This window comes from Lissotriton vulgaris, chromosome 3_1 (genome assembly GCF_964263255.1).
Source record: "Lissotriton vulgaris chromosome 3_1, aLisVul1.2, whole genome shotgun sequence".
Classification (NCBI taxonomy): domain Eukaryota; kingdom Metazoa; phylum Chordata; class Amphibia; order Caudata; family Salamandridae; genus Lissotriton; species Lissotriton vulgaris.
The window spans coordinates 427,771,029-427,784,599 of NC_141689.1; the positions used below are offsets into that span (position 1 = coordinate 427,771,029).

General features: G+C 43.7%; 1 protein-coding gene across 5 annotated transcripts in view; it reads right to left on the bottom strand.

Annotated features, from left to right (window-relative positions):
* Positions 1–11,397, bottom strand: part of LOC147726593 (interleukin-6 receptor subunit beta-like) — a 527,141-nt gene extending 515,744 nt beyond the window's left edge. For 2 of the 5 annotated variants that reach the window (XM_086960648.1, XM_086960646.1), the window contains exon 1: positions 10,824–11,032. The gene's annotated coding sequence lies outside the window, so the exon portion shown is untranslated. Of the gene's footprint in view, positions 1–10,823 lie in introns of all 5 variants that reach the window. The other 3 variants (XM_086960647.1, XM_086960643.1, XM_086960645.1) reach the window with 3 other exon arrangements.
* Between the last annotated feature and the right edge of the window lie 2,174 nt (positions 11,398–13,571).

Genomic DNA, 13,571 nt, shown 5'->3' on the forward strand with positions numbered 1-13,571 from the left:
CTGTCTGAGGGATGGGGCGACTTCATTATTTCAGTGCTGGGATGAGGATCACTATGGCTGAGGGTAATGAAGATTACAGCCAGTAATAGAATGATTCCCAACTCACTGCAATTTTTGTTTCAACTGTATATGCTCAGTCCCACAGTCTGCTATTGAGACTATGAGTTTCCTATCACCCACTGTACGAAGCAGCACAACTTTAGCACAAAGGGCCAGATTTACATAGACATCCGTTTGCAATTTCCTAATAGCACATTTTTGCAATTCGCTATTAGGAAATCGCATATAGCTATTTACAACAGTGTGTTTTACACTGCCTGCGATTCCCAGTGGGTCGCAATTGGCCTACCTCATTAATATTTATGAGGTAGGTCACAATTTGCGAATTGCTAAAAACACAGGGATGATGACCTGCAGGTGACAGCAGACCACCATGTCTGTCTTTGCTTTTAAATAATGCAAAGTTTTTTTTGTGGTTTTTTTAAAATACAGTCAGTTTTCCTTAAAGGGATGCGCTTAAAAAAAACTCAAATATATATAGTCGCAAATATATATATAGTCGCAAATATATATAGTCGCAACTCGCGGAACCCGCTCCGCGGGTCCCGCTTCGTTTTGTGAAGGAGTAATTAATTAAGGGGTGAGCAGAAGAAGTAAAGTATCCTGTGAGGGCTGCGAGCAGGCGGAGGCGGAGGCGCAGGACTACCTGTCCCAGGAGCGCCCGCCTGACCGCCCGCCCACAAGCAACACACCTGGGCGCTCTCCCTGCAGGATACGCCCCCCCCATCCTATACCAGGCACTATAAAGCAGACAGAGCGTTCCCGCGGCGCGGGAGCGCGCGGGAGCGACCGGGAGAAGCCCGGGACAAGGGCGGGACCGTCTGTGGCCGTCCGTGGACGACCGGGGACGGGACGGGCCACCCCCCTTACACTTGGATCCTGTGACTTGTGAGGATAAGTAATAACTTATTATCCATTGTAACATATACTTTTTGCCTTTTGTTTGTGTTTAAACGGTGATCATGTCCACAAGGGGCAGCCGGAGCAAAACTGCAGCTGGAGGAGCAAAGGTGATTGGACCCATTGATAATTTTATTGCAAAAGCAAATGATGCAATAGACCAGGGTATATCTTTATTAAATCGACGCGTTTCTTTAGAGTTGGCAGAAGCAAAAAGGTCATCACTGGGTCTGCTAGCCAATGCGAAAACACCCCATCGAGATCCTGGAATACTTAATCAACCTGCTGCCATAGTGGAGATACACAGCATGCCAAACACTGTTGATTTATCTGCTACTCAGTCATTATCTGAATTACAACTGAGTCTGGAGAAGTCACCAAATTTAGATCTGATAGAGGACTTTAACACACAATTAGATATTGTAACTGAGTCCATTCCATTGGTAAATCTTGCCAATGGTTTAGACCCAATTATGATAGAGGCATCGCAAGCCATCTTTAATATTGAAAATACCTCTATCGTGAATGATACATTAAACATAAATTTGGACCGTTCTGTTCCTAACCTTACTCCTGACATACCCATAGTTACCAGTAGTAATACTCTGGATGACTCAACTATCACTTCAAGAAATCTGAGAGGTCTGAGGGAGGGGGCTGTACAAAAACTACCGCCACAAAAGTTAGCTACAAATGTACCAAGTTCTAAGGGAAATCCTCAGGTTCAGAAAAAGCAGGGGAAGGATCAAGCAAAGAACAGCCTTAAAAAAGGGAGTAAAAAAGGAACTGCAGATCCTGTATGTGCTGGGGAAACGCCCAGCCTAGCCCTGTTGTGTAAAGATTGTACCTCCAACAGTCAATTAATAATGAAGGTTGGAGAACTTGTCACTGCTCATCTTGCGACCATAGATACACGACTGGGACTAATAGAAAAACAACTGAATGAATTAAGCACCATAATTAAAGGACCCCCAGCTAAACCCCTAAAACCTCCACCCCCTCCTCAGCAAAAAATTCCCCAGCCAACACCAAGAACTAATCCACCCCCTACTACTGCCATAACTAACTCTAAGGCACTCCCGATGGCTAAGAACTTGACAACAAAACCAATGGTGCAAACCCCAACTGCAAAACCCCAAGACAATAACAAAAATATTGCAGGGGATAATTCCACCATTGGTAAAGAAAAAGCCAAAGAGGCAAATAAGGGAAATGAGTGGCACAAAGGGAAGAATAAACGATTTGCAGCCAATCTACCCCCAGGTTCAAGCCCCTATGTTGTAGTGATGACAGGAGTACCTGAGACCCCCGATAATATAGATGAGCCATCTTGGTCGCTACTTAACAAGGTTACACACTGGCTGAATAATAATAGGCCTTTACCATCATACTATGTAAGTAAAATCCTGACAGTACGAAGAGTACCTTGGGTTGGCCACGAGAAAAAGAGAGTTCAAGGTGACTGTGTTATTATTAATTTCAATGACCCTCGCACAGTGGATTATATTTGTTCCTGGGTTAATGAGGGATATACCGAGGGCATTGAGACAAGGCACCTTTCATACTTCTACCCGCCAAGAGGAAATCCCAGACAACAATGCTATGATGATTATGATTGTGGTTTAGACGAAGGGTGGACCCAGGTAGGACAGAGAAACAACTGGGGAGAATGGGGGAGAAATAACCATAGGCAAAATAATAATAACAATCATTGGAATTTTCAAAGACCCCATTTAGCAAGGGATCCAACTTGGGGGTTCTCTACATCCAATAGATTCGATGCCTTCAATACTTTGGATATGGTAGACTGACTCCCATTACCACTCGAATTTCAAAATAACCCATTAGATGCCAGTGTTAGGGACAAAAATATCAACGAAGCTCAGGCAGGAAGCATACAAATAGATGAGATAAATGCCACACCAGTACAAGGATTGGTCAATGCATTGGGTGTGTTGGGGCAATTAGTGCTCTACGGAAAAGAAGAATGTGCCACACCCCATGATTTGGGAATACATGAAGGTAGTGAATACCCAAAGGAGCATAATAAGGAGTTTAAGATCATAAGCTGGAATGTTGCTGGATTACAGCAAAGGGTCTCTGATCCTGAATGGTTAAAGGTTATTTCCGAAAAGGATATAATATTATTCCAGGAAACTTGGGCGACAACAGCGGTGCATATAGAGGGTTTCCACTGCTATTGTATCAATGCCAGAAAGCCTGTCTTTGGCCGCCCAATTGGAGGTCTACTGACAGGGTTTAAGATAAGCATAGGAGGATCTATAAAATTGATTCATTCAAACAATCCAAATATCCAAATAATTGAGTATACTCGAAGGGTACCATACTATCTTATTAACTTTTATAATAACGATTTTAGCTCTACTCCGAATAGGAATTTTATTGAACTTTTCGGAGAACTATCTAAAATAGAGGAAAAGCTCCATTATCAAATAAGCACCAGGACAATATTGGCAGGAGATTTTAATGCCAAGTTTATAACATCAAAAACGAACAATGTACAAATAGATAGGGCATACAAACGGGGCAAAGAACTAGAATGCTTCCTTAATGAACACATCCTAATAGATATAATGGATGTTGACAAAAAGGAGCCACTTATCTATATTCCAACCTTTAGAGGAAGAGATTCTTCTAGTACAGTGGATTATATTTTCATGTCCTCTGACCTAATAGATAGAGTTAATAAGGTTGGCATCCTTGAAACTGCCTTTGGGGACCATAACGCTTTAGAGGTCAACATTGGCTTAGGCCCCACGAATGCCCTTGTTCGATCCCTGGGGGCAAGGGATATTACGGTTTCAACTAACAAACTGAGGTTAAAATGGCGGGGGGTAAATAGTAAACAAGTAACGGACACTATCACAAGCAACCATGGTCCGTTACTTGAATCATGTTCTCTGGATGATGGGAACCATTGCAGAATAGTAAAAGACTTTTCTAAACTCTGCATTACTATTAAATCCCTCTTAAGTGTCCCTATCAAACAAACCGCCCCTGAGCCAAGGTGGTTCGATCGTCACTGCTCGGCAGCAAATAAAGCTCTTCGTAGAGCTTTAAACTGTAAACCGAGAAGTAAAACAGATGTGAGGACCGCTAGAGTAAATTATAAAACAGCTACAAGCTCAAGGAAGGCTGCTCTACTAACTGAGCAATGGGAGGCACTAACAACTGCTGCCACCCTGGGGAGCAGCACTACCTTTTGGCCTGCCGTTAAAAAGATGCGGGATATGGGTAAGCAATTAACCCCGACCAGTTGTACCATAGCAAGCGAGCAATGGGAATTGCATTTTTCTAAAATATATGCCAGCCCTGGCGTGGTTTTAGAGGATTATACCCCAGGAACAGTGGAATCCCTAGAAATCACTGTGGGGGAAGTCATCGTGGCCATAAATCAGAGCCTTGGAAACAAGGCACCTGGGCCCGACGGCTTCCCAATAGACATAATTAAGCACAACCCAGAACTCTGGGGAAATATTTTTGTCAACCTTTTTAATAGTCTACCGTTTGCCCCAACACCCGCAACTTGGTCCACGAGCATAATAGTGCCTATTTATAAAAAGGGCGAAAGATCTGAGCCCGCAAATTATAGGCCTATTTCGCTCTTGGACAATACTTTAAAGATCCTGGGTAGGGTACTCTATAATAGAGTTAATGACTGGGCTGAGGAAATGGGGGTACTTGACCGTTGCCAAATGGGTTTTAGACGCAAGGTGGGAACCATCGAACAATGTTTAAATTTAAACCTTTTAATTAGCAAATATAATATTGCTAAGGCGTCTCCCATTTACTTGGCGTTTATGGACTTATCGTCCGCATTTGACCTGGTAAACAGGTCAAAATTGTGGTTGATTCTATTGTCGTATGGCCTGGACCCCCCCCTGGTACACTTCCTTGCCTATTTACACAAAGATACAAAGGCACAAGTACGGATTGACATGGAGGGTACACTCTCTGGTCCAATTAATGTAGAGAGGGGGGTGAGACAGGGGTGCGTTTTAGCACCCCTATTATTTATTATCTACATAAATGGCCTGAGAGACTCCTTAAAAAAGGCTACCCAAGATGTCCCTAAAATTAAAGGTCAGCAACTACCGTGCCTTTTATACGCGGATGACGCTGTGCTTATGGGATTAACACCCAACGCCCTACGGGCACTAGTCAGGGATTTTGCATCATATATGGGGAATTTGGATTTAAAAGTAAATTTTAAAAAATCATTCATCATGTCCTGTGGGCCGGGTGCTAAGCAATTAAATTCTATCACGATAGGAGCTGACAAGCTGCTCCTAACTAAAACATTCCCATACTTAGGTATGGTCTTTGCTGCGAACGGCCTGTGGAGTGGGCATATTGCCCACGCCACAGGCAAGTTCTCAAAGGCCATAAACTCTATTTTATCTCTCCCCAAACCAAGGAAAGTTGGAGCAACTAAAGCAATTTTAAAGATTTATAGGCTCCAATGCATCCCAGTGGCAACTTATGGTGCCGAAATTTGGGGGTCGGTAAAAACCCCCTCAATACAAAGAGAAGAAAATCGGCTCTGTAGGAAGCTACTGGGGGCTTCCATTTCATCGTCAGGGTTTATCTGTCACTCGGAGCTGAATGCACCCTATATTAGTGACTTTATTGCAGCCAGGCCTGCATTATTTTGGCTAGCTATCTGGGTAAACGAATATGCTAGCCTAACACATGACATTTTGAGGGAATGTCTGGCTTGTGATAAATGGAATAAGATCCCATGGTTCCGTGGCATACAAGAGAGTCTGTCTAGTATAGACAGGGGCAACCTCTTTGAAAACCCATCTTGTATACAGAGGGCAGACAAAAAAGTAGTCCAACTTGAACTGTATGCCAGTTACAGGGAAAAAAGATTGTCAGAAGAGATAAAGAAACAAACTGTTGTGTCCTATATTAACAATGGTCTATTAACCCAGCAGCTTCCGTTGTATTTGACTCTACCAATGTGCTACTGGGAAAGATCTCTATTGTTCAGACTGAAAGCAGGAACGGTAAAATTTTTACTTTGTTTTCCTCTGGGACACACTGTAGTTGACAAGACTTCGTGCCCCTGTGACGGAACCAGCAAACAAAATGATGTACATTTCTTCTTCATGTGTAAGTTTTATATGAAATACATTAAATGGTTTTTAGCACCATATTTTAAAAAATGTAGACCCATTTCCCTGAACCAGTCTTATTTGATGCTTTTAAGACTGGAGGATGATGAACTCATATTTCGGACAAGCTGTTTTTTAAAGGTTATTCTTAATGTACGTAGAAGTATGGAATACCCATGAATTATTAATGTCTATTGTTTCTTTCTTGCACTTTTGAAATGCGTGACGTAGTAAATGCACTAATAATGTACCTTATAGTGTCTATTGCACCTATTGTAACTGTAATTGTAAATGCCAATTGTCTTAAAGTGTGCTTTTATGGATTTTTGAAATCCGAATAAAGATTTTTGAATTGAAATTGATTGAATTGAGACTATGAGTTTCCTATCACCCACTGTACGAAGCAGCACAACTTTAGCACAAAGGGCCAGATTTACATAGACATCCGTTTGCAATTTCCTAATAGCACATTTTTGCAATTCGCTATTAGGAAATCGCATATAGCTATTTACAACAGTGTGTTTTACACTGCCTGCGATTCCCAGTGGGTCGCAATTGGCCTACCTCATTAATATTTATGAGGTAGGTCACAATTTGCGAATTGCTAAAAACACAGGGATGATGACCTGCAGGTGACAGCAGACCACCATGTCTGTCTTTGCTTTTAAATAATGCAAAGTTTTTTTTGTGGTTTTTTTAAAATACAGTCAGTTTTCCTTAAAGGGATGCGCTTAAATATATATATATATATATATATATATATATATATATATATATATATACACACACATACTTAAAGATAGTGACTGTGCAAGCCTCCTGATAACACTGCTAGGCACCGAGGAAGGCCGTCAGGCCGAAATGCATTTGCGGAGAATTAAAGTGTTTTCCTATTGTTCCCCTGTGTGACCTCTGCTCTGTTCGTGAGGGAAGGAGTTTGGTGTCATGTTTTCGCGTCGGCCAGTGACGCGCTCAGAGGCCCCCAAGCTGCAAGTTGGCCCCAACATTTCTGGCTGCTGCCTCGGCAGCTTCGTGGCAATTTCCAAGGTATTGGATTGTTCCGGCCCACCTCTACTAGACGGTTGTGAAGTGATCACACTTCACACAGGGCGGGATGCACGGACATTCCTGCCCCTGTGTGATGCATTCCGGTGCAAGGAGGTTGGCGTGGTCTGGGGACCCAGGGAAGCACAAGACTCACAACGCAGAAGGACATTGGTTTTAAACAGCACTTTTGGTTATTTCAGCATGCAGCAAGGTCACTATGGCGTTATTGCAGCCCCCATCGTTTGTTACCTGAAAGCCCACAGCATTCTGGGACCATTAGTTCACTCCCTATTTGGAACATTCGGGTAGTGAACAGACACACCTGATGGGGCAGAGTTGCTGCCGTCCTATTACAACGCAGTAGGACTACTTAAAGATTGTGACTGTGCAAGCCTCCTGATAACACTGCTAGGCACTGAGGGAGGCCGTCAGGCCGAAATGCATTTGCCGAGAATTAAAGTGTTTTCCTATTGGTCCCCTGTGTGGCCTCTGCTCTGTCCGTGAGGGAAGGAGTTTGGTGTCATGTTTTCGCGTCGGCCAGTGACACGATCAGAGGCCCCCACACTGCAAGTTGGCCCCAACATTTTTGGCTGCTGCCTCAGCAGCTTCTTGGCAATTTCCAAGGTATTGGATTGTTCGGGGCCACCTCTACTTACCGGATGGAGAGAAGACGGTTGTGAAGTGATCACACTTCACACAGGGCGGGATGCACGGCCATTCCTGCCCCCGTGTGATGCATTCCTGTGCAAGGAGGTTGGCGTGGTCTGGGGACCCAGGGAAGCACAAGACTCACAACGCAGCAGGACATTGGTTTTAAACAGCACTTTTGGTTAATTCAGCATGCAGCAAGGTCACTATGGTGTTATTGCAGCCCCCATCGTTTGTTACCTGAAAGCCCACAACATTCTGGGACCAGTAGTTCACTCCCTAATTGGAACATTCGGGTTAGTGAACAGACACACCTGGTGGGGGTAGAGTTGCTGCCGTCCTATTACAAAGCAGTAGGACTACTTAAAGATTGTGACTGTGCAAGCCTCCTGATAACACTGCTAGGCACTGAGGAAGGCCGTCAGGCCGAAATGCATTTGCCGAGAATTAAAGTGTTTTCCTATTGTTCCCCTGTGTGGCCTCTGCTATGTCCGTGAGGGAAGGAGTTTGGTGTTATATATATAACTTACTTTTCCTTTTTTAAGTCAGCAGTGGTCTGTGGGACCACTGCCTGCTCTTAAAAACATTTTAGCAAGCATTCACGAAAGGGAAAGGGTCCCTTTGGAACCACTTCCAATTTGTGAATGGGTCACCACCTACTTGAAGTAGGCGGTAAATTACCAATGTTTTCCGACCGTATTTCAGTTGCAAAACATTCACACATACCAATGTGAGTCACTATTGGAAGGGGACACCCTTAATAAGCCCCTTCCTAATACCGATTCACTAACCCATTTTGAGATTCGGTAATAAGTTACCGGATTGCATAATAGGGTTTGGTACATAGAAAAAAGCACTTTTCCAGTCGCAAATGGCCCGATAAGTTTGCGATCTGGAGAAATCTATGTTCATCTGGCCTTTATCTGCTATCAGTTGTATCACCAACAGCACCATAGATCCCTAGCTATGTATTACACGTGCTTTTACAGTACCAATACTCCTAAACATTTTGTGAAGCACCCAGTCACCTTTCTCTAGGGTCTATTTGTGCTGCATAAAATAACACTCATTGTCAAAGCTAATAGGTCTAGTTTTTAATACACACTCAAAAACACACACACACACACTTATTTTTAATAATTGTGCATGTGCTTTTCAATAGTAAGCTGTACTTTGATGTGTATAGAAACTACATTTGGATTCAATGCACCTTACAGGAAAAAGTAATTCTAATTGGCGCAAGACAAATTACTACTGGCTTTAAATTACTCCTCACCTGAAAACACAGTTTAAAAGCATAATGATAAATAATATATTAAAAATGATAAAGAAAGTACAGAAAAAAGCATTGTTATGGTAAATTACTGGCCCACCAACCACGGCAAGGAAGCACTTAGTTTTAGGTGAATGTACACATGTGATCAAGCAAACGGCCAACGGTTGAAGGTGCACATCGGTATATGCTGTAGCTGGTGAAAGCAAAATGTGACTGACAATTTAACACACCAGTGGGTGAGAAGGGCTGACCCAAAGCCATATAGATGTATAGGTATGTATTTTTATATTTGGGCCATTTGATTACAAGCAGACAAGAGCTAAAATGTCTCTTGGTCAGACCAAAATATAGATAAAGGAATGTGTTTGTGCATGGTAGACAGTCTTCGTTATAATATCACAGATGACAGATGCTACTAGGTGAAACAAATCATGAGTAACGGTTTGTTTGGAGGGCATATCTGTTGGGTACCAAAAAATATTTTGGTAAAAGAAACTACTCAAGCGAACTGTGGCTTGATTAAAAATTAATCAGTCTTGGAATGTTGCGGGAAAGCGCAGGATTCCGTTCCGGCAGGTATTATTGCTGGAAACAAGGTTCTTGGCTGATGCCAGTAGTTTAGAGGTACAATGAGGCAGTTTATCAATTAATCTGCCAATTGATAAATGTATGTATCATTGGCGTTCTTTTTTGTTACTTTTGATCGTTTTAATCTGTAGTCACGTATATTTGGACCCAATATGAATATTTATGTTAAGCAAAGCGATGAGTTTTTCAAAATGGGGTCTATATGAGACACATAAAATATGCCAGTACAACTTTAATATTGCCTTTCTAATTTACAAATTCTTTCGGAACAATGCGTATAATAATAATTCATATCACTTGCAGACATTACACATTGGTTGGCCTACCACTGAATGCATACATTCTGACTCTGCCTTGCCCGACTCCATCCTCTTTAATCCCACCTGCGCAGTGTCCCTAATTTCAGGGTACCCACAGTTTGTGCATTCATAGCGCCAGAAAGGTAGAGGTCACTGTGGAAAACATCAGGGTTGATACCCTGAATACATACGATCGACATGGGCCCCTGAATGCAACAACCTGTCGGTAGAATTTCGTATAGTGGACTGTAATCAACGACACTTCCTTCCGAGGATCGCTCATTTCGAAAGAACTGGAATAAGGGGCTTTTATCTTTCTGCCCCGTTAGGACATGTTCTTCCTTCATTGCATATGAACAGATTACAACGTTTAATATTAATGCAATCACCAGTCACCCATCAATGGGACCTGTGGGCCTTTCCCACAAATAATGCACGTTTACTCATGAATGGTGCTCTCTGACCCTAACAATGCTCAGGGACCAAGTCTTTTGCTACAATTTGTTAGTGACCAATCGCTGTAGTTTGTCATGCCGATGCTTCCAGGTCAGATGTGCAGCTGCTCGTGCCACCAACACCTCTTGCTTACCATGGGACTGGACAGTAGTGTCGTTCAGTCCTAGGTACGTAAAAGCAATGGCGAAAGAAACCCTAGCGCCCTTAGCAACGTAACACCCTCTGCCAGTAAAACAGTACTAGGGCCAGCCAGGGCAGGAACAAACAAATAGAGGCAGGGTATTCACATCTATTTCAGTGTGCGCTGCAAACGACTTTAACATAACGAAGGAATCCTAACTGTCCGACGCAGGCAGTGAGCGACCATACCAGGGTTTTCTGCCACACTCTAAAAAGACAACCACTCACCTGGTCGCAGATAAAGAATTTGTCAATTCACACAATCGCGCAGAAGATGAAAACGCGACCCTGGATACAACCAACTGCCCGCTGCGAACCTCTTCGTGAAAGTTGGCACCAATGCCCGATCTGAGATTTCACGGGACGGGAGAGGGCAAGACTTCCATACTCACAGCACTTCGCTTAGTGCGTGCTTGTTAACACACAACTGCGCATGCGTCCCGGCGTAGCTTCGATTCCCGCAAGTGAACTGTCGAACGTTCCGGGATGTGACGTCACTGGGCAGGCTGCTGTTGAGTGCCTCCAATGGAAAATCCCGAGACGGGCAGACGGCCTCACTGATCAATTGTTCCAAACGTGTCAATCAGAGGGGCAGGAAGTAAGCACCAGTGGCGATTCTGGGAATCTCCTGTGTTTCTCATCACCTAGACAATCAGAGAGCGGCCGATTACTTACAGTGGCCAATTGTCTCCGGGATTGGGTGGAATATGTAGAGCCTCTGCGAGACTCCAGCGTATATAATTTTCACCGCTGTCTTGGCAGCGGAGTTCCATCCTAGCGCCGCCTCCTCACGGAGAGGAGTGAACTATCCCAGCGAAGCATAACAGGCCGAAGCAGCAGCAGGCCGAGCTGAGAGCGAACAGATGATGGATCGGTTGAGCAGGCTCCAATTTTTCGTTTACTTTCGTGGAGTATTGTGAGAGTTGCTAAAATCGTAGCTCTGACCCAAACACGTGGTGGTTCTTTACCTGGTATTTTTTAGGGTGGAATGAGCATACATTTTTACTTTTTCATCTATCTCGTTTGTATCTGTAACGTGTAAGTATGTACATTTCCTCATGTAACATACTTAGTTCTATTGTGAAGCGCTCGGACAACTATGGGTAAAGTCCGCGCTACATAAAATTGCAATGAATAAATAAATACATGCCAACATTTTATACCAGGGAAAAGGAATGTTTTTGATAAAAAAAATCGGCGGAATATATTTTCACCTTTGGCTTATACTGTCCTGCTAAGTATCACGCTTCACGTGTGACACTAACGCATTTCAGTGTGGTGATCCGCATCACTAACTGTTAACAAAGAGGGGAGGGAGAGAATAATCTTAGAATGGATTCGTTCTCCCTGGGCTAGTATTCATAAACAAAATGAATCCATCAAATAAAAGGGGAAAGTGTCCTTACGATGGTTGGGAACACCCTGGTTGTTTTTGGTACCCCTCACACACCAACAGGCCCCTTGGTGTCATGCTTCATCATTGGGGTCCTCGCACCCCTCTCCGGGATGCGGCGTGCTGCGACCTACGGTTACATAGGAGCACTTATGACGGCTATGTGTGGTGTAGGTGAGGGAATTTTATGTGAGTGCGTGGTGGGGTTCTTAGTGGGTGATGTTAAAAAGTGCCTGGCTCGTGACATCGGGCAGGCTGTACAGACCCGATAAGACAGTCCTGTATGAGGACTAAATCGAACCATGTCAGCAGGCACGAACACTTAACCAGCAATACACCTAAACGGTAGTAAGATCAGTGCCAGAACAACTATTTCCCAGGCATGCGCGATAGAACCAAGCGCTTCCGAACAGAACACGCATGCGCTCCCCTTTTCCTACGGGCGCGCATGCGCAGACATGGCAGAAGCGATGAGACTTGCATAAGGACCAGGAAACCAAATACGGACATATCCGGTAAACTCAATCTCCATCTCCAGGACACTGTGGACCTTAGATGGGCTGTTCTGATAGCTCCGATCTTCTTTGGGTTGACTTGTAGGCCATCATTGGAAAATCTGATTCAAAACAATTCTATTTCATTGGTGTAGAATAAGCATTTTTGACGGTGAAGGGTCAGGCTACACTCTGCCAGTCGTTGAAGAGTGCCTCTCAATCTGGCATGGTGTTCTTTCAGTGTGCTTGAAAAGATGAGAATATTGTTGCTTACATTAATGACTCCAATCAGGCAAGAGGACAGGAGCACACCAATCACAAAACAAACAAGACCAATATGCGTCACCATGTACAGCTCCCATTCTAACAAAGTGTCGAAAATCATGAATAGACACTGGCGTATTCTGACGTGCGGATCACTGCAGATTGAAAAACCAATGTTTTCCGATAGACGTGGGAAAAACCTTAAGGACATACTAGTCCACACCCACCTCAAACCCCAGCAACAACAACAACTTTCACTACATGGAGTACAAGGGCATTTTCCATGTGGCAACTGCACAAGCCGTCACCTGACCAGAAAAAGCAAGCAGCGGACTTTTGCTAATGGAACAAAGTGGGAACAGCGAAAATTGACTAATTGCAACAGCAAGAACGTAATCTACATGATTGTGTGCCCCTGTGACCTCGAATACATTGGCATGACCACCAGAGCCGTGAAAACACGACTTAATGAACATAAGAGCAACATCCGCTGCAAGAAGAGTACCACTAAGATGGCTTCACACTTCCTGGAGATGCAGCTCAGCGTCAATGATATCAGGTGGACCGTAATTGAACAATTACCCTCTGAGCATGGTCTTTTTGAGAAAGAACAACGATGGGTGTTCCGCCTCGGGACCACCGTCACGGGTCTGAACGATGATATCCCCTGGGACCAACTCAACACCTGGTCCACAGACATAGGAGGAGAAAAATCCCAACCTTACTAAGCAAGATATACTGTAATTGGGCCTTTTTTCAAAACAAATTGTCCCTTTTTAATAAAAATAATGTTGAGTCCTACCCAAGTACTGACATTCCGTAGTA